The 20874-nt window shown below is 36.2% G+C and overlaps 1 long non-coding RNA gene and 1 pseudogene across 2 annotated transcripts; one reads left to right on the forward strand and one right to left on the reverse strand.

Annotated features, from left to right (window-relative positions):
• The first annotated feature begins 510 nt into the window (after positions 1–510).
• Positions 511–3863, forward strand: LOC145612698 (uncharacterized). 2 transcript variants are annotated; one of them, XR_014106682.1, is made up of 5 exons: positions 511–830; positions 1694–1904; positions 2012–2238; positions 2802–2881; positions 3306–3863. It is a non-coding gene; the product is annotated as an uncharacterized LOC145612698 (long non-coding RNA). The 2 variants fall into 2 exon arrangements; XR_014106684.1 differs by having other exon boundaries at positions 2012–2197.
• A 16472-nt stretch (positions 3864–20335) lies between these two features.
• Positions 20336–20434, reverse strand: LOC145626071 (small nucleolar RNA R71; annotated as a pseudogene).
• Between the last annotated feature and the right edge of the window lie 440 nt (positions 20435–20874).

Below are 20874 nucleotides of genomic sequence, written 5' to 3' on the forward strand. Positions count from 1 at the left end.
TATATGATTCATGGTTTTATTTATCAAGTCTCTTTCAATTAATATTCCCACAGTATAGACATTTAGAAATGTGTCTAAACCAAGGTATTGTAAATGGCACTTGTATGGTGGAGATATATTGTTTATGAACTTTGGGACAAGTTCATGATCCGGAGTCTTTGTGAAATAAGAGCAACCTTTGATCGCACTAGTGGAAAAAATCTCATTCGTAACAGGCTATTCGTAACGGGCAAAATAGTGTCCGTTACGAATACTTATTTATTTGTAACGGGCAAATTAATGTCCGTTACGAATACGTATGTAATTGTAACGGACAAATTAGTGCCCGTTATAAATAAATAAGTATTCGTAACGGACACTATTTTGCCCGTTACGGATACTATATTACACGTAACAGACATATTGTGCCCGTTACAAATGCCCAAACTTGGCCCAACGTATGAGAGGAGCCCAGTATTTGGCTTTTTAGGGTTTCACCCAAATGCCCAAACTATGCCGTCATTCGCCTCTTTCTCTCTCATCAGTCCCTCACTCCCTCTCTCTATCCTCTCCACTTCTCCTCCCCGTAATTCAACAATCTTGCCCATCAATCTCAGGCCCTCTCTCGTCTCATTTCAAAATCACGACTTCTCTCCTCTACTCCATCAATCGATCTTCCCCTTCCATTGGAGAAAAACAGCGAGATGGAACGACGAGAGAGAAAAATGGTTAAATTGACTGGGGTTGCGCCGGATCTCCTTCAATCCGCCCTTCCACCGCCTTCCGCCGCCCTCCTTCACCGCTTCTCCTTAATCTCGCCCGCAATTCTCGCCGCCTCTCTTTCAACCTGGGTACGAATTTTTCAATTTAATGATTATTATTTTTTATGTTTGAATTTCTAGATTCGTTTTTATTTTTTTAATATACAGGTTTGTTTGTTCTAATTTGTGTGACTTGATTTGGATGATTGATGGGTTTGTGTTAATTTTTCTGGATATTTAGTTGTGTATATTAGTTAATTTAAACATTTGAAATCACCTGGGTTTTTTTTTTTTTTTTTTATTTGATTAGTTCTTTTTTATTTCATTGATTTTTATCTATTTGTTGCTATCTCTGTTTTTACTGGATTAATTAATTTAAACAGTTGAAATCAATTAGGAAATTTTAAATTGATTGATTGATAAACTGAATTTTCAGGGTTTGTGATTTTGTGTTTTGAATCCTTGTTTTTGTTGTAAAGTTTGTAAATTTTACTTGATTTGGAATTTTATGGTTTATCATGTTAGGGTAATGATATGTTTTTATATATGTAATGTTGCAAATTGATAGCTTTTGCTGGTTTGTTCTTCTAATTAGGTTTAAAAAAAAGTAGTGGGTTTTGTTTAATTATCATAATTTATGCTATATTTTAGATTTTAGGGAGGAATTTAGCCACAGTAGTATAGCATATGTTTACTTAATACTTTTTTTCTTATAAGTCTGCTATCCTTGAGCCTAAAATATGTATACTCAACAGTGCAATCGTTAACCTATCCCACAGGCTTGGGAAATTTTTAGTAATTGATTTCATAAAAAATAGTTTTTTTTTTACATGTTACACTTCATTTTAGATCAAAAGATGCTTAACTTACATAAATTGGTCAATTCTGAATCTTGGACTTGTATCTATAATCTATGTCTGTCACTACTCAATAATCACCAACTTCTCTTACAGTATGAAAGATCAAAGGAGGAACCTGAGGAGAAGCATAAGATTCTTAAAGAGATAACTGAGACTATGAAGCACATAAGCCACCTTGACAGCAGCATTGAATTGATCGGAAAACTTTTATTTGGACTAAACAATGGTCCTTCGGTCCCACGCGCAAAGCCAAGCTGTGGAATATATGCCGCTTGTGGATGATTGGGATTGCTTGAAATCAATGGTAATTAATTAAATTTGTATTCTTGGTTGATTTCATTGTAACAGGACATGTAGCTAAATTTCTGTTATTTTGAACTTAATTAACTGTGAAAACTTTCATATCTTCAGGTTCGGGTGTTTGAGAAAGAATGTGGGACCTTAACTCAATACGGGATGAAACATATGCGGGCCTTTGCAACTGTGCGGGATTTTCACAGGCTATTTTATTATTGTCCTGGTGGAAATTTAGCTCTGCTTTAGTACCAGCTGGCGGTTCTGATGGCACATTAAGGATATGGGATCCTCACAGACTAGGTTTAGTGCTTGTTCAATTATCTGTGCATGAACTATACTGTGTATGTGTCCATTTTTGTCTTCTCTTCTCTTTCTCTGGTTTCAGCTTGAGATCTATTTTTGTAGGGACATTAGTTCCTGTGTATTAGTTTTCATCGCATACTAATTGGATTTCTTCTTGCAAATTGCAATGCGGTTGTAGGATAAACTCTGGTGATGTTAGGGAATAGCCTATTTGACCCGAGACACTGGCCAGAATTGGTAAAATGTTTTAGGTCAATAGCTGTAAATCTGTAATTGTTTTTGTTAAAACTGCCTAAAATTGTCTGGAAGGAATGGCAATTACAGTATTTGGTCATTTGTGCTGGGAACTTAGGACTTATTATCTGAGGTCTACATTTTGCCAAAAGACATCCAGCTGAATTGCACTTTTTAGTAGTTGTGTGTGTGTGTGTGTTTATTTTTTTTTTCTTTTTTTCCCCTTATTGTCAAAATGATGCATATAGCAATATGTTTCCTGTAGAATTGCTAATTTCCCACTAGTTTTGATATGTGAGCCTTTTGCGCTAGGTACCAACTTTTTGGCTGAGACGAGTGTTTATGTTTTGAATTTTATTTCTTGCAGAGGTTGTATCTTGCTTGGAGCAGGCTGTGAATAACTTCCTTGAAATGGGAAGACTCAATATGGCTGCAAGATACTGTAAGGTACAATTTATGTCTGTAAACTATATGGTTGTAAGTGAGTTTTTCTCTATGTGGTTGATACTTGTATGTGAGTTTATCTCTTTTTGATATCTTGGTGGTGCTTCCTTTTTATATTCTCTTTAGTAAGTATCTACGATATCATTAATCAGTTCACTTTTGAAGTTTTGATGACAGCCAGAAACTATTTTGAATCTGTACAGTATGAGTGACAAATAGCATAGGTTTCAATATAATTTTTTAAATAAAACTAGGATTATTGGCAGTTACAATAACCATTATCACTCAGGATTTGATCTGTTACTTTTACCTTTTTTATTTTTATTTGGTTTTTTTATGCTTTGTCCTAGATATTAGGCAGCCATTTCCTAATATCTTTCTTTGTATCATATTATGTATTATTGTCCTAATCTCATGTAATATACAGGAGAGGTTTTCTATCCAGATTGTACATCTTTCAAGTTCAAGCAAGTGACCTGTCTGGTAGTTCTTTGGAAAACAGTCCTCATAGTTTTAGAGATGATCAAACTCAGGCTAACAGCACAAATGAGGGCATTGACAGTACTCATGTACCAAATGATCCTCAGATAGAGGTTCTTGATAGTGCTCAAGTACAGAATGAGCTTGCAAATGAGATCCTAGATGATGATCAACAAAATGAGTCTGCAAATGAGATCCTTGCTAGGACTTGTGAACAAAGTGATGTTGAAGGAAATGCTGGTGTTGGTCCATCTGCTGATGTAAATCAATCGAGAGGGCAGTGGGCACATTAATTTACAACAATTGGAATTTCAAGCTGAAATGACGCTGGAGCTTGCCTCAGATGCGGAGAATAGATCAGAGACAGCTATGAATTTTTTGAAATGTAAATTTAAAATTTGGTGTGCCATATTTTGATAATATTTGTGTGCCTTTGTGCCATGGAAATCAGTATTTGGGTTTTTGTTTGGTTAATTATTATAAATGATAATTTGAGATGTCAATGGAAAAGGAAAAAGGGGTATTTGTAACAAGCACCTTTTGTGCCTGTTACAAATACCCCTAATATTTTGATTTTTCAAGACATTATTCGTAACGGGCAGTCAAAGTGTCCGTTACAAATAACTGGCTATTTGTAACTGGCAGTCAACATGTTCGTTACAAATACCTGGCTATTCGTAACGGGCAGTCAACTTGTCTGTTACAAATACCTGATTATTCGTAACGGACACTTAACCTGCCCGTTACAAATACCTGGCTATTCGTAACGGGCACTTAACCTGCCCGTTACTAATAACTAGTTATTCGTAACGGACAAGTGCCCGTTACGAATAATATTTCTATCCGTAACGGCGGTATTCGTAACGCCCGCTGCCCGTTACGAAAAGCCTATTTTTGCCCGTTACGGATAGGCTTTTTTCCACTTGCTTAAGCAATTCGAGTTCGCGCAAGGTAGTTGTGTGCTCGATGTTATCTCCATATTGGGTTAAAAACGCTTTTACAACGTCACTCCAAGTGGAAGTTTGTTTCGCATCGAGGTTATAAAACCATGATCTAGCAACTACTAGTTATATAAATGGATCAAATTATGGAGATAATTAAGTTCGGACATTTGGGTCGTCGTTTTATCACACTACAAAAAAAAGCCTGTTTCCGACGGAAAAATTCCGTCGGAAAAACCCCGAAATCCGTCGGAAATAGGTCGTTCCGACGGAATTTCCGTCGGAACGAGTTGTCGAAAAATGGTTTGTAGGAAACAGACCCTTCCAACAGAATTTTCCGTCAGAAACACTATTCCGACGGAATTCGGTCGTCGAAAGTGGTGTCCCAACACCGGATAAATCCGTCGTAAATCTCCGACGGACACAATTCCCTCGGAAAGTTGCGACGGATAATCCGTCGGAAAATTATTTAAAAAAAACAAAAAAAAAGCATCCACCACCTTCACCACTAGCCCAAAAATGCATCCACCACCCCCACCACCAGCCCAAACCACCAGCTACCACCCCCCATCACCAACCCAAACCACCAGCTACTACCCCCCACCACCAGCCCCTAACCCGTATCATAAGCCCACCCCTAACCTGTATCACCAACCCCCTTAACCCGATCCACCACCCACACCCACACCCACAACCACACCCAATAGAAACCTTACCCACCTAACCCGATCCACCACCCACACCCACCCACTATAATCCCCTACCCACCTAACCCTAAGAAATCCTACCCACCTAACCGACCCCCTAATCAAACCCACCCAAACCCACCCACCAACCTAACCGAACCCACTCAAACTCACACACCCAAACCCACCCACCTAAAACCACCCAATTAGATCTGATCGAACCGACCCCCTAATCGAACCCACCTAAAACTCACACACCCAAACCCACCCATCTAAAAACACCAGCCATCCGAAAATAATTTTAAAAAAATTGAAAAAAAAAAAAAAAAAAAAAAAAAAAAAAAAAAAAAAAAAACCACCACGGCACAAGTCACCCCCACCACGGCGCCACCAACCGAAAAATGTTCTCTTCTGGTCAACTGTCCACCCAATCAAGTGCAAAAAATAAAACATAAAAACATAAAAATAAAAAAAAAGAGGTCGAAAAACATACCTCAATATAGACTTTTTGTGGTCGAATTTGACCAAAAAAGCCATTAATTTCTGAAATATATGAGAAGCACCACCGTTTAGCCGCCACATCATTCGCCGAAAAAAAAAATAGAGAAAGAGAAGATAAATGAGGAGATAGAAAGAAGGAGGAAATAGAAATGAGGAGAGGGTAGAACGAAATAGAGGAGATGACCAGAGGAGAGGAGAGAGAAAGAAGGGAGGGTCAGAGGGAGGCGCATAGTAGAGGAAAGAGAACAGATGGAATAAAGAATTAAAGGGTAAGGAGTGTCGGTTAGGGTTTATAAAATAAAAGACATTTTTAAAAAAAAACAAAAAATTGTCTTTTTCCGTCGGAAATTTTGGAATTACGACAGAAAATTCCGTCGTAAAGTACATATTTTCCAATAGATTTAAATTCCGTCGGAAATTTCCAACGGATTATTTAAATCTGTCGTAATTTTTCGACAAAAATAAAATCCGTCAAAAATTTCAAAATTTACGACGGAATTATACGTCCATCGGAACGAATCCGTCAGTATGAATATGCTTGGCACTTATAGGAAGTAGGAATTGACGTATACGATTAGGGACAAGGAAAGTAGGGAGCCGCTAACAAGTTTTTAAGGAACTTGTAAACCGTTCACGGATCATAAAAGGCAACCATGAATAAGGGACAACGAAGGAAACAACGATTGACCCGTGAAGGTTACACCCCATTCATAATCCATGAGATTACAAACTCCATATGGTTTAGTTTCACGAAAGGAGGATCAGGGATGATGGTACGAAAAGAGTCATGGAGTCACATTCGCTCGTATTGGCCTCTTCTCGATTCTTATAGTGAAAAGTGATTCCTGCGATCTCAAAGGCATGCAAACAAAGATTCAATTTGCTCCAATATATTATTATACTAAATTGGCTGAATAACAATGCAACACATAATTCTAAAATATCGTGATCACTTGATTAAACAACAAGATTAAAAAGGAACCTAAACCTGTTGTCCAAATTATCTTATTAGGCGTGATTTTCAATTATATATTCCCTTTAACATGCAATATGGTGATCATAATAATAATAATAGAATAAACATTAATATTATATTGGAAGCAATTTAACCATAATATCGTTAGTCAAATCAAATAATAAAATAACCTAATCATGATACTAGCAATATAAAAATAAAATACGAGTAATTTAATTAATTAATTACTCACATTCTGCGCGTTCCTTTAAATTGATACATCATGAATAAAATTGTTAGTAACTTCAATAAAAAAAATATAAATAAAATGAAAATCAAATTAAATAAATGTAGATTTGATTTAGTCCAAACCCTTAATTAATTATACCATTTACGCCTTGGTTTAAGGACGGAACCTCAGGTGTCGTATGGACTCTTTGGAGTGCTTAAGGGAAGAATGGTGTAATTAGAAATATAGGTTTAAGGCTTAGAATATGAGAGAGAGAGAGAAGATAATGATTTTTGGTGTAAAAGAGAGGAAGAGAGAGTGATTTGATGCCCCTAACTGTAGAAAGGAAGGGGGTATTTATAGAGGAAATGAGTAGGGGGAACACACGGAATCCTAAAAAAATAAAAACCCTAAAAAAGGTTGCCGCGACACGGCAAAATGCACCGTGACACGGCAAGGATTCCCGTGACGCGGGGAACATTGGAGTGATGCGGGACAGATTTAACCTATAAAGGATAAAAGCGCGTGAAGAATTACACGGAGAAACCACGGAAAAAATCTCGTGTCATGGTATGGGCGTCGTGACACGGGAAATTATACCGTGACACGACATTAATTCCCGTGTCGCGGTAGAGTTTCCTGTGACGCGGGGAATTTTCGCGAGCATGAGAATTCCCGTGTCACTACACCAGGCACCGTGACACGTTAAGAATTCGCGTGTCACGGTACCAGGCCTCGTGCCACATCACCTTCTCCCGCGATGTGGCAATTTTGCACTGCGCGCGGTAATTCCAGTTCTTTTACGCATTTTTAAAATTACGATAACTTTTGATCCGTAACTCGGAACAAGACATATAATATATCATTGGAAACCTTATCAATTATAATTTCTAACCCAATTAGAATCATGTTACAATCGTTTTTCAATTTTATGTTATTACCGTTTTAGTAGAAGGGTGTCGGTTTTGGGCCGAGTTTAATGTTTGGCTCATATCTTCTTCGTTTTTAATTGAAATTGGGATTATGATATATGGTTGGAAAGCTTATTTCAAGGCCTATCTAACCAAACAATAATATATCAAAATATAAGACAAAAAAAATCAGTTTCTCTCATTTTTACGATGTGGACACAAAAAGTGGAAAACAAGTTATAGTTTAGGGAAATGAACTAGGAAATGGATTAATTTATGAAATGTATTAATAAGAACATTGATTTAAGAACTCCAAATATTAAATACTCAACCCGACCAATGATGGAGGTGAGAGGTGTTCATTGTCGGGTTTGGTTTTGGGGAGACATTTTTAGGTGTCTACACTAGTAGTGTCATAGCTAGAGGTACTAACGTTCTTTGGGCTATTAAAATAGCCCAAAGCCCAATTGGATGGATCCTATAAGGTCACACAAAGGGTCTAGATCGGGCATGAGAGGACAAGGCCCATGATGGGCCTCATCCTCTAGTATGGTCGGCCATATGGAGTGGGATAAGAGAGTTTGGGCTTCCTAACCCTAGTCTAATTATAATGGGATTATAAATAGACTAGGTGCCTAGGGTTTGCTAGCAAGTATGCAATTAACTTATCACTGAGATCAAACCCTAATTATCAAACACGAGACCAACTCCTCTCAAACTCTCCTCTCTCTCACGGCTCTCTCTCTCTCCTCCTCGGCGCTAGTGTGGTGGTTCGTGGTGGTGGTGGATCGTGGTGGTCGGCTTAGTCCATTAAAGGTGGTGATCGCGGTTTTTCTCAATCACTCGACCAATATAGTATTGGTGGACGACTCGTTCGAAGCTCGTGGACTAAGTAGAGTAACAACGCTTGAGGCTCTATTCTCTCCCTGATTTGTCAATTAAATTGCTACGTGGAATTCACGCTTCAAAGGTATGATTATGTGTCTTGTGTGTTATGCATGTGATCTTGGGATTGGTACTTGATGATTGAATATGATTCATGATTCTCCGCTACGTAGTACCTATAAACTCCTACAGTGGTATCCGTTAGCCTCTTGCATGAACGCGCTTGATCATATTAATACGATTAAATTGAAGTCCATGTTAATTTTATAATCAATTAAGAGGGAGAAATTAATTTAATTATGGTTCAATTATTATTTTTAATATGATTAAACTCTTAGAATTGATTAAATGATTTAATTATGCTCAAAATAGCCATGAAGAGGACCGAATTTAGCCCTAATATATTCGAAAGTTGAAAACCCTAACCCTAATAATTTTCGAATTTTCAAAAATTCAAAGCCTAAAATGTGATTTTTGTGCTTTATTTTGATTTAATTAGATTTGTTTTATGTTTCATATTTTAAATCGGATTGATTTATGCATAAAAATATTTTGTGTATGATCATCTATTTAATATTAAGAGTTAGAATTAAATTGGGATTAATTTTAGGATGAACCCTAATTTTAAAGTTGAATGTTGATTTAATTTTAATTTTTGCACTGATTTAATTTACTTTTGATAAAAGTTATTTTGATTAAATTAAAAACAATAAAAAAAATGTTTTAAGGTCGGCAGCCACATCTAGGTGGCGCAGCCACAGCGGCCGTCGACCTGCTGGTCAGTCCAAGAGGGAGGGGAGGGAGGGTAGGGCGGCGATCCAAGGTGGCTGGGCAGTAGATGTGCAAGCATTGCACACTGCTGCCGTGGCTACCATTGCTACGGGTACTGCTGCCTTGCGGTAGTGGCTAGCTCCTGCTGGCGACCACGGTGGCCAACAACCCTGCAGTCACGGTTTTTTCAAAAAAAAAAATGGTTTTTGAAAAATATTTTAAGATAAATACAAATTATTTTGGATAAAATCGGTTTTATTTTAGATAAAATCTTTTATTTTAGGATAAAATCAAATCTAGCAAAAGTAGTTATATTTGATATTATCCATATTTAAAGTTGTTAAATTGGTAATTATCCATAATTAAAGTGGTTAATTTTGGATAAGATTGATTAGGATATCTTGAGCATATTCCAAAAGGATATAATTGATTTTAAAATTATTTGATTTGCTAGTAATTAGGATAAAATCTCCTAAAGTTGTTAGGATAATCATGGAAGATTAAATATGATTTATCTTTCTAGATTAAAATAAGATTTGACTCTATGTCATGCCTAAATTAAAATATATGATACTTTGTGATTGGTCATGAATAATACGTGATATTATCTAATTATGATTCAAAATATGAGATATTTAAAAAATACGTTGACTTAATTATGAACATTCGATGTTGTAGTTTAGACAAGCATGTTGAGTGATTTATTATATGACACTTTTATAATATATGATATTTTGTTGCTATATATAGACTAGTGTGGCCCATAGAATCTAAAGTACGATCAGCGCATCGTGATATCTTTTTGTAATCTAAATACAGTCTGTATACCGTTAAGTATTTTTGTAACTTTTATTTAAAGTAAATAGATTAGTTATTTAAATAGTGTTAGTCCATAAAAGCCCATGAAGTGAAGGCCCAAAGGAGCAAGGTGGATGGAGATCCATGATTATTCAAGTGGGAGCTTTTCATTTCTAGTTTTCTTAGGACTAAGGGCCCATATTATGTCATGTTTTATTGCATTAGTATATTATGCATGTTAGGTTTTATTTATGTTGATTGATGATGCGCTAGAGTTCACTAAATAATCACAACATAAATGAATCTAGGTCCCAGTAATATTGAGATTGATTTTCCAATTAGATACCCAACAATCCTTTAATTGTGAGTGATGGGTCGGCCTCAGTAGAGCGTCACTTGTTATTTTAGGCAATTGTGGGGTAGATCACGTTCTTCATAATTTATTGGTTATGCTCAACAAGGTTACCTAAAGAGTTTAGAACCTTGAAGCAAAGGGTAATTATTAAACATGTGATGGTTAATTATTCAACCAAGAGTTACAAGAGTTGTAATCAGTAAAGAGTTTACTCACCTTGAAAATGTAATGCTTGATGGTAGGGCCTCAGTCCGGTCAACTATTACACAAATAAAGGATCTTAATCACTTAAAATTCAATTGAGATCAATTAATGTTGAATAAAGTGTTTTAAAGTTACCTATATAACTCGTTTATGGTATCGTAATGTTAATTAAACATAATTACTCCCTCCGTTTTTAAATACTTGCTCCACTTTCCATTTTCGCCCATTTTTAAATACTTGCTCCATTTCCTTTTTTGGAAAGCTTTAACAATATTTAATTCATTTCTCACACCTAGTGGACCCAACATAATACTCTCTGACCTCCTATTCTTCCACTACTTTTTCTTTTTACAACTTTTTAATCTCCCAATTACCCCACTACCTCTCTATTTTATTACTTTTTCCAATTTCTTCTAAAACTCCGCACATTGAGAAATGGAGCAAATATTTAAAAACGGAGGGAGTATTAAACTTTGCCTTATTTTTACATAGATGGGTAGCCGTAACAATGATGAAAGTAATTCTTTACCACCAACAATGATAAGACGGCTTAACTTTTTCAACTTCAACGATTGGGAAAGCGAACTTAGAAGTGTTCTAAGGAATGAAAATCTCAAATTTCGTTTAATCTTACCAACCGAGGGCAGATTTAGTCCAGGCATGACTCCTGAGAAGCATTTGAGAAATGTTTCAGATTCTATGAGAGTCGCATATGTAATGTTGTCTTCTATTCCATAGGATTGGGCTAGAAGATTCATGCACTATGAACCTTATCTCTTATTCAAGTGCTTACGTGATGTTTGCTATGGAATACTGAATTCCCATGTTGTTGGGAAATTGGATGGAAACGTCGAGGAAATCATTAATACGGTTCCCAAGAACGATAACTCCTGGACTGGAAATATTAGGTGTGAAACCTACAAGATCAATGGCGAGATAATTTCGAGAAAACTCTTGCCAGATCAGTCAGTACAGATTCATGTGGATATGATGGTTCAACTGTTTAACCGCATGAGTATGTTAGTGAGACCATACAAAGATCATCAGGTTCATGACATAATTCTGCATTCTCTACATGATGGTTTTGACCTCAAGAAACTTTCACAAGATGATGAGGATTATGCGGTCAAGCTAGTTGATTTACTCAAGAATCATGCAGAGAATTACCGGAAAGGAGAATAAGCCAGAGCTTGAACAAGATGTCCTCACTAGGATGAAGTGAAAGGTAAGAGTTACCTATACTCTTGTTACAAACATTTTAACTTTCACTTAGGTATGTGATACCAAGTTGCAGTGTTTAACATTTTTAATGTTGTGCAGGAACTGCAAATAAGTGAGGCTAGCATGGAAATGGAGCTTGAAGGTGCACTAGAAGTGTTCGAGTGACAAGGGATAGCTTCATAGTTTTATTTTCTAATCAGTTTATCATGATTTTAGAACAATTTCCAGTTTTTGATGAGACAATTTTCAGTGTTAGTTTGAATACTAATTTGGTTTTTACTTGGCTTGGACAAGTGTTGATCCATGACCTAGGTAATAAATTGTTTTCATATTTGCTAGATATGAGTTATTTTATTTTATGACATTGATATAAATAGATCACAAAAACAATTTAGATGATTCAAAGATAAACTTACTTACAATAAAGTAAGATTAGGTCATATAAACCAATTAGCACATCCAAAGTTACATTGGATGGACTCTTATTCTGATTTGATTATGAATCATTTAAGAATTGGAACTCATGCTTGATAAGGTAAGACGACCAAGTTGCCTTTTAGTTGAAAGGGTAAAAGAGCTAAAATGACCTTTTGGAACACAAACATATGATGTGTGTGGACCTTAAGTTCAAGAATTAGCAAAGAGATTTAACTATTTCATTGTTTTTACTAACGATTTAAGTAAATATATCGATAATTACTTAATGAAGTAAAGCTTGGAGTCATGAAAAGTTCAAGAATTCCAAAATGAAATGTAAAATCAATTTGACTTGAATATTTAACGCTACAATATGATTGTTGTGATAAATATTTAACTCAAAATCAATGATCATCTAATAGGGAATTGTTGAATTAATTCGCAAACCAGAAACATTACAATTAAAATGTATGTTTATGAAGAAGGAATCAAACTTTGCTTGCCATGGTTCAATCCTAGATTAGCTTTAATGATTTACAAATATTGTTTAAGGATATGCATTACAACAACAATTGCAAATATACTAAACATAAAACTTAACCAAAGTAGTAGAAAAGATGTCATAAGAGTTATGATTTGGAAATGTTCCAAAATTTTTCTTTTCTAAACAGGATTAAGGGTTATGAAATCAATGTAAAATGTTTACAAAGATGACATAATGCACCCTAAATCAGACAAATAGTTCTTCATGGGTTTTCTCATGGAAACTAAGAGGTATTATTCCTACAATCGCGTAGAAACAAAGTGTTTGTTGCTCGCGATAATGTCTTTATAGAAAGAAATCTCTTCCTACAAAGCCAAATGGGAGTGAATTTAGATCTCGATAAGATTCGAGACGAGCAATAAAGGATGTGGATAACACTACATCAGAGACGAAGGCATATGAAATCAGCAAATTTGATAAGCCATATGTCGAAGAAAGCTAATTCCACTAGCGATGCTTCTATCGTCCCACTTGAATGAAAAGCTTGTACCTATCGTGGGTTACTAGGGATTTAAAAAAACAGTTTGTTGAAATTCAGAGAAAATGTGGATTCTAAAATTTTCCTATTGAAATGGTTGGAATCCATTCCCTACAAACAAGCTTTGGGTAAGTGCCACTCAGGAAATGGATTAAAGCCATGAAATCTAGAATGGACTCCATGTCTGTAAAGATGTGTCAATCTATGATAGTCTTACAAATAGGGTCAAACCTATTAGTTGGGTATGCCTATTCGGATTCTTCTAGTGATTGCTAATTTCAATTACAAAACTTAGCATTAAATATCAAAATCACCTTCATGAAATGTTCTTGATGGATGATATGTATATGGTACAACCTAAGAATTTTGAAATCCAGAAATCTTAGAAAGTTTTAGAAACTTCAGAAATTCATGGATTGAAGTAAGCATCAAGGATTTGAAACATTCGTTTCGATTAGGCAATCAAACAGTTTGATTTCCTCAAAGAACGAAAAGGAATCTTGTAGAGACAAGAAGTTTAGTGGGAGCAATTGGTCTTCTTGGTCATGTATGTAGATGACATACAATTCATATGAAATGACTTATCAATGCTTGAATAAGTCAAGCAGTGGTTAGAGAGTTGTTTCTATATGAGAGACTTAAGAGATGTTAAGTACATATTGGGAATCAAGATGCACGAAGTGAATCTTGAAGGATGATTGGAAAATATCGAGAGATTTATGTTGATAAGATTCTTAACAAGTTCATGAAGCAAGACTCTAAGAGAGGATGTTTTCCCATGCTTCATGGTATTACACTCAGTAAAACTCGATTTCTTCAAAAGCTAGTAGAGTTGAGTTGTGTGGATAATGTACATTGTGCTTCTGCAAAAGGGTCCATTATATGTGCCATGATATGTACAAAGCAAGATGTTACATATGACTTGTGCATGTGTAACAGGTTTCAAGTAAATTCAGAATAAGCATATGAAAGTTGCAAAGAGAAAATCCTTGAGTACTTGAGAAGGACTAAAGGAATATTTCTAGCTAATGGTGTTAAAAGTAAATAAGTTGTCAAAGGTGCAAGTTTACCAAACAGGCAAGATGACTCTAGATGTTAATCTAGATGCATATTCGTGTCTATTTGAAGAAGGACAGTAAGCTTGAAGAGTTCAAATCATAATACTGTTGCATACTCATTGTCAGAATATGTGTTTTAGCTACATTAATAGTAGTTAAGGAGGAAGTTTGGATCAAATTGTCTTGTGACTAAAAAGACACCTTTGCCAAAACAAAGGAGTCAGGGTCACATCACAAATCCAAACAAAAAGATCTGAGATATCACCTCATTTATGAGATCAGTGAAAAGCAGGATGTCGAGATCTACAAAGTTGTATTATGAGTGAGAAATCACTAAACCCCTTCCATAGACTAAGATATGAGAGTCATATTAAAGACTTGGATTGAAGCAAGTTATGTTATTCAAGTTGTATATATTTTGAGAAAACATGTTACATAAGGAATGCATTAATTTGCAGAATTATGTTTAAAATTGAAATTATTATTTCTCTTATAAAATTATGGTTTTGGAAATTAAATAAAATGTCCAAAATAATTATGAATTGATGGGCTCACCAGGTTGATGACCTAGTGAATGAAACCCCACAGGTGAACAAAATTCATATATTATTTAAGTTCCTAGTTCGAAATCATTAAAGTGGACATAAATGATTTCAATGAATGGACTAGCATGTAAGATTTATTGGATAGCAAAGTTTCATGGGCTATAGGGGCATAGAGATGCTCGGTCAATCACTTGGGTATGCATGAATGATGCATGAGTAAACTTATGACCTACCTTGAAGTTCAAGTATAGAGCTTCCGGATATATTAGTGGATTATTGATTTCATTCAATGGATGTTATGACTGTGGTACACTCAAACGTCTGCCCGTAACTGGAGATTACAAAGTGTGTTTCCCGGTTATTTCAAAAGTTGAGTGGGAGCTTTGGTTGTCACAATATTGTATTGAGTCTACATATTAAATTAGAAAATGTGCCATGGCCGCTTATAGAGAGAGAATTCAGAAAATATGTTGCCGCGTTCAAATGCATTACTCAGTAATCATTTGGTTTTGTAATTCTAACTCAGATTTCAAGAAACGATTTGTAGATTAATATGATCTCGACATGTGATGCAATCATATTATCAAATTGACACATATTGACTTAAGGAATTTGAATATTACACACTTTTCTAGACAAGTGGGAGATTGAAGGATTTATGTCTTTGTCGTGTGCAATTACTAGATATATAAATGGATCAAATTATGGAGATAATTGAGTTTGGACATTTGGGTCGTCGTTTTATCATAGCTAGAGGTACCAACGATCTTTGGGCTAGTAAAATAGCCCAAAGCCCTATTGGACATATCCTATAAGGTCACACAAAGGGTCTAGATCGGGCACGGGAGGACAAGGCCCGTGATGGGCCTCATCCTCTAGTATGGCCGGTCATATGGCATCATCCACTAATTAGCAAACACGAGACCAACCCCTCTCAAACTCTCCTCTCTCTCACAGCTCTCTCTCTCCTCCTCGTCGCCAGTGTGGTGGTTCATGGTGGTGGTGGATCGTGGTGGTCGGCTTAGTCCATTAAAGGTGGTGATCGCGGTTTTCCTCAATCAATCGACCAATCTAATATTGGTGGGAGACTCGTTCAAAGCTCGTGGACTAAGTAGAGGAGTAACGCTTTGGGCTCTATTCTCTCCCTGATTTGTCAATCAAATTGCTACTCCCTCCGTCCTAAATTACTCGCAACGTTTTGACTTTTTGCACTATTCACACATCTCACTTTGACCATCTTTTTTAGCTATTATTTGAAAGTCAATATAATCATGTAATATGTTCTTAGGTCTATTTTTATGTATAATTTCTTAATATAAACTTTTTATGGCTTATGTTATTATATAATAAAAGATATTAACAGTCAAACATGTGCATTGACAAGCGTGTTCAGCCAAAATGTTGCAAGTAAACTAGGACAGAGGGAGTACGTGGAATTCACACTTCAAAGGTATAATTATGTGTCTTATGTGTTATGCATGTGATCTTGGGATTGGTACTTGATTAAATATGATTCATGATTTTCCGCTGCGTAGTACCTATAAACTCCTTGGCTCAACCCCTAATAAAGCTCATTAAGTGAGTCCTAGGATTGTCTGTAACCTTAAAGGTTGGCAAATCCATAGTCAAGAACTTTTCTGGGAGAGTCTTGCCACTAGGTAGTGGTGCAAGCTCATAATTGAAGTACTCTTTCGGCTCTTGCTTTTTCTTGCAGAATGTTTTCTTTTTCTTTTTCTGCTTTTATTTTAGCCTTTTTTGCTTTTTTATGAGCCTTCATTTGGGCTTCTTCTTCTCTTCGGTCCTTTAAGTTTTGGAGTTCCTCTCTAAGTTTCTCCAATGCTGCTTTGTCACCCATGATTGGACTAGTATGCGAATGTGGAAGATGATCTAGTAATGTGTATCACGAGAAATTGAGCGCGTTCACTTAAACCTTTTCTTCCAAGCATTCAAACAATGAATCAAAGCCAAAATGACTGTTTTATTTCTTTTTTTTTTTAATCCTTGTAATACGAATTCATTTTAAGCAAGTTTGTTGATGAAGAATGTCAAAAAAAATTCACAAACAATCATTAATGGAATGTCATGATTTGTATTGACTTCAACAAGGTAATCATCTAAGGATTACTTTAAATGAATTTTTTCAAAAAAGGTAGAAGAGAAAGACAAGAAAGTTGGATTGAAAATGCTCATCAAATTTTTAAGAATATTAATCAACCCGAACATACTCCTTAAAATGATCAAATATACTATGGTATTTGTTGATCATTTAGATTACAATAGAGATCTATATCATTTTTTTTCAATTATGATTATCGTATTGCTCATCTTAAAAGGATAATATATTACTATTTGCTTAAACAGAATCATGGCCTCCAAATGTAAAATCCAAGAAATAATTAAATCATTTTCTTGGTTTTATCATTCATTATCTCTCTTTTTTTATAGAATAATATTTTTTTTGTATCCTTTTTATAAGAACAATTTTTTTTTTGTTCTATTTTATAACTTAGTTACCTTTACTTTGATCGTCGTTTTTTTTTTTTTTTTTTTGTGTGTATGTGTGTGAGACAAACATCCCAAGTAAGGTTCTCAGGATTTTCTTTTTAAACCAGAGAAAAAGTAAATAAGTTATACTCTTAAATCAAGGTTGATCAATTACAACTAAAACATGATGAACACGAAAGTAGGCACGTTTAAGAATAAACATATTGATGACATCCTATTAAGGGATGCGGACTTCTAATGACGAATCTCATAAGAAGTAATGTCATTAGTTCGATTATAAAGTACGTAAACGAATCATTATAATCAAAAATAGTATCGCGTGCAATTTTTCGTCTTGCACTAAGGTGAAAAGTGCATCTTCAAGAGTAGCATCTAACACATACGGTTTTTTTTTATTATTATTAAAAAACATTTTTTTTGATTTTTTTTTTGGAAAAAGCAAAAAGTACGATAAAATAAATTTCGATAAAAAACATTTTTTTCGGTTTTTAAAAAAAAAAAAACAAAAACGACGATCAAAGTAAAGGTAACTAAGTTAGACAACGTTGTTAGCCAAAGAGATATTTTTTAGCACCTACTTAACGATTAAACTTGAAGTGTGATGAGTGTCATTTATGGCACTCATAGGGTAGTCTTTTAGGGTTATTTCTTTCCCTTTTTCATGCTTTCTTCTCTTATTTTTGGTCCTTTTTCCTTAGGTTTCTCTTTCTCCTATTTTCTTTATAGTTCTCGTGTTTTCCTTTTATTTGGCTCTTTTTCCTTTTATTTCCTTTCTTTGTTTGCTTGTGTAGGTATTTGGAGAATCACCTTTGCAAAGGAATCAAGTTGGGGCCTTAATGATCAAGTAAGGAAGAAGCATTTGGCTAGAGAGGGCTTAGAGAGGCCTTGGAGAGGCCTCGGAGAGGTCTCCAAGGTATTTCCAGCAGGCCGCGGGCGCGGGTCAGTGGAGCCGCGGGCGCGGGCTTAAGAAGAGCAAATTGCAAGATTTTGGCAGGAGCTTCCCGCGGTTGCCCCGCGGGCTCTCCGCGGGCGCGGGAAATCTGGAGAGGGCGCTCCATCTCAGAGAGACCGCGGCCCCCTGATCGAGTTTTGGGAGCAGGGGATTAGCCGCGGGCGCGACATCTTTGGCCGCGGGCGCGGGTCTATCTTGCCGCGGGCGCGGGTGCTGCCCAGAAAGCCCGCGGAGGGTTCCATACCCATTTCTCCGCGCCCGCGGATTCATTGAGAGAGACCGCGGGATTTGCCGGTTTCTTCTTTACCTATAAATAGAATTGTAATTCCTTTTTGAAAGGAACTTTTTGATAATTTTTCATTAGCTTAGTTTTAGAGAGAGAATTTAGAGAGAGGTTAGAGAGAAGTTCTTGGTTTTGGATTTGTAACTCAACATTTGATCAATCAAGTTTGGATTTCTTCATTTTCAATCATCAATATTAGTGAGAATCTCTTCCTTCTTTCATCTCTTACTTACTTGCTATTTGATTTATGCTTGTTGCTTGTTTTTCTTTGGATTTGAATTTGATATTGTTGAATATTTTGATTTCTCTTAGATTTTGATATAGAATGAAGATTAATGCAATTTCAATATTTTGATTTCTCTTAGATTTTGATATAGAATGAAGATTAATGCAATTTCTAGTTATTTGTTCTTGAATTTCACCATGATTAGTGAGTAGATTAGTTGCTAGGGAAAGGGGGAAGCATGTTTGATTAATGAAATTGCTAGTTGATGCTCTTTGATTGATTGATTTGTTGCAATTAAATTGGTTGACATAGTTTTGCATGTGATTGATTAGACTAGGAGTGATCAACCTATAAGATTAATCTAGATTGCATTGCAACTCTTAATGATATGAACAATTGAATTGAAAGTTGCTCTAATTGATTGGGTTTGCTTGTGATTCTTCTTGATTTGCCTTTCATTGTGACACCTAGATTTTCCTATAGGAGATAGCATTTGAACTCTCTTGATTGCTACTATTGTTTGTCCATTCCAATACTTGAATTAATTGATTGAGCTCTAAACTAGCATTATCATTGAATTTGCATGTGGAACCCATATCCCTAGTGTTTAGACCTTTGATTTAGTTGATTATACTTGTTTTAGTTTACCATAGTGCCAACCATAATCTAAACTCCATCTTCGAGGTAGCTTGACTTAGACTCTAGTTTTCATCATTGCATTCCCTAGGGATCGACCCTTAACTTACCCTATATTCATATAAGGTTGGTTAGGTGTTTACAAATTTAGTTTGACTTGGGGGAAGGGTAGATAACGACATACATTTTCCTCTTGTCAAAATGGCGCCGTTGCCGGGGAATGCTATTGGTGCTTAGCTTTTGTTGTTGAGTCTACTTCATTTTAATTGAAAAAAAAATATACAAAAAGATTTTGTTTCTTTAGGCTACACTTGTAGCCGTGCTACTAATATTTTCTTTGAAGTTTTGCATGCATAGAGCTCGTGATCGATCCATTGTGCCTTTTGACCTGGAAATCGAAAGAACTCTCTCAAGGAGAAGAATAGCTAATCGATCTTTGGGGTATAGTTCTTCAAGTGAAGAAGAGATTGAAGAAGAGCAAGGCATGGGAGAAAATCCGAGAGTGGCCTTGAAGGAGCTAGGAATACCCGGTGCTTATAGGTTTGAGAGCGGCATAGCTCCGCCTACAACACCGGCAAATGATTTCGAGATTCGGCCGGCCATGATCACCTTAATTGAGAGGAGGAAATATAGTGGGGCTAAGAATGAGAGCCCGTTGAACCATCTTAAAGAATTTGAAAAATATTGCAACACCATCAAAGTCAACGGAGTTTCTCAAGAGTTCATATGCCTCAAGTTGTTCCCCTTCTCTCTCATAGGAAGATCCTTAGAGTGGCTAGATAAAGAAGTGAAGCCCAACTCCTTGAGAACATGGGATGATGTTACAAAGGCTTTCTTGTCCCGCTTCTACCCTCAAAAGAAGACGGCGGAGGCAAGAGCCTTGATTCAAGGGTTCAAGAAAAGGCCAAATGAAAGCCTTTACGAGGCATGGGAGAGATACAAAGAGTATCAAAGGGAGTGCCCTCACCACGGAATCCCAACATACCAAGTGGTCCAAATCTTCTATGGCGGTTTAAGTCCCCAAGGCAAGTCATGCCTTGATGGGGGGGCCGGGGGTCCTATCATGAACAAGACCGAAGAAGAAGTGGTGGACATTATTGAGGACGTGGTGACATACTATAGAGATTGGCAAGATGGGGAGAGAGACTCTTCAAGCAAGCAATCTTCATTGTACTCGGTGGACCATCTAAATGCGATCAACAACCTTTCCTCCCAAATGACAAACTTGGGAAAGGAGATGACCGCAATCAAAGCCAAGTTGGAGAGCACTTCTTCTTCTTCCCAAGCTTCGAATCTTCCCTCCCAATTTAAGGGGAGAGGTACTCCTTCTAACTCTCAACCCCCTCCCTCTTCACATAATATGCCTATGGGTTGTTTGTTTTGTGATGCATGTGGATCGTATGATCATGACTCTA

The sequence above is a fragment of the Chenopodium album genome, chromosome 3, assembly GCF_948465745.1.
Source record: "Chenopodium album chromosome 3, dcCheAlbu1.1, whole genome shotgun sequence".
Taxonomy (NCBI): domain Eukaryota; kingdom Viridiplantae; phylum Streptophyta; class Magnoliopsida; order Caryophyllales; family Amaranthaceae; genus Chenopodium; species Chenopodium album.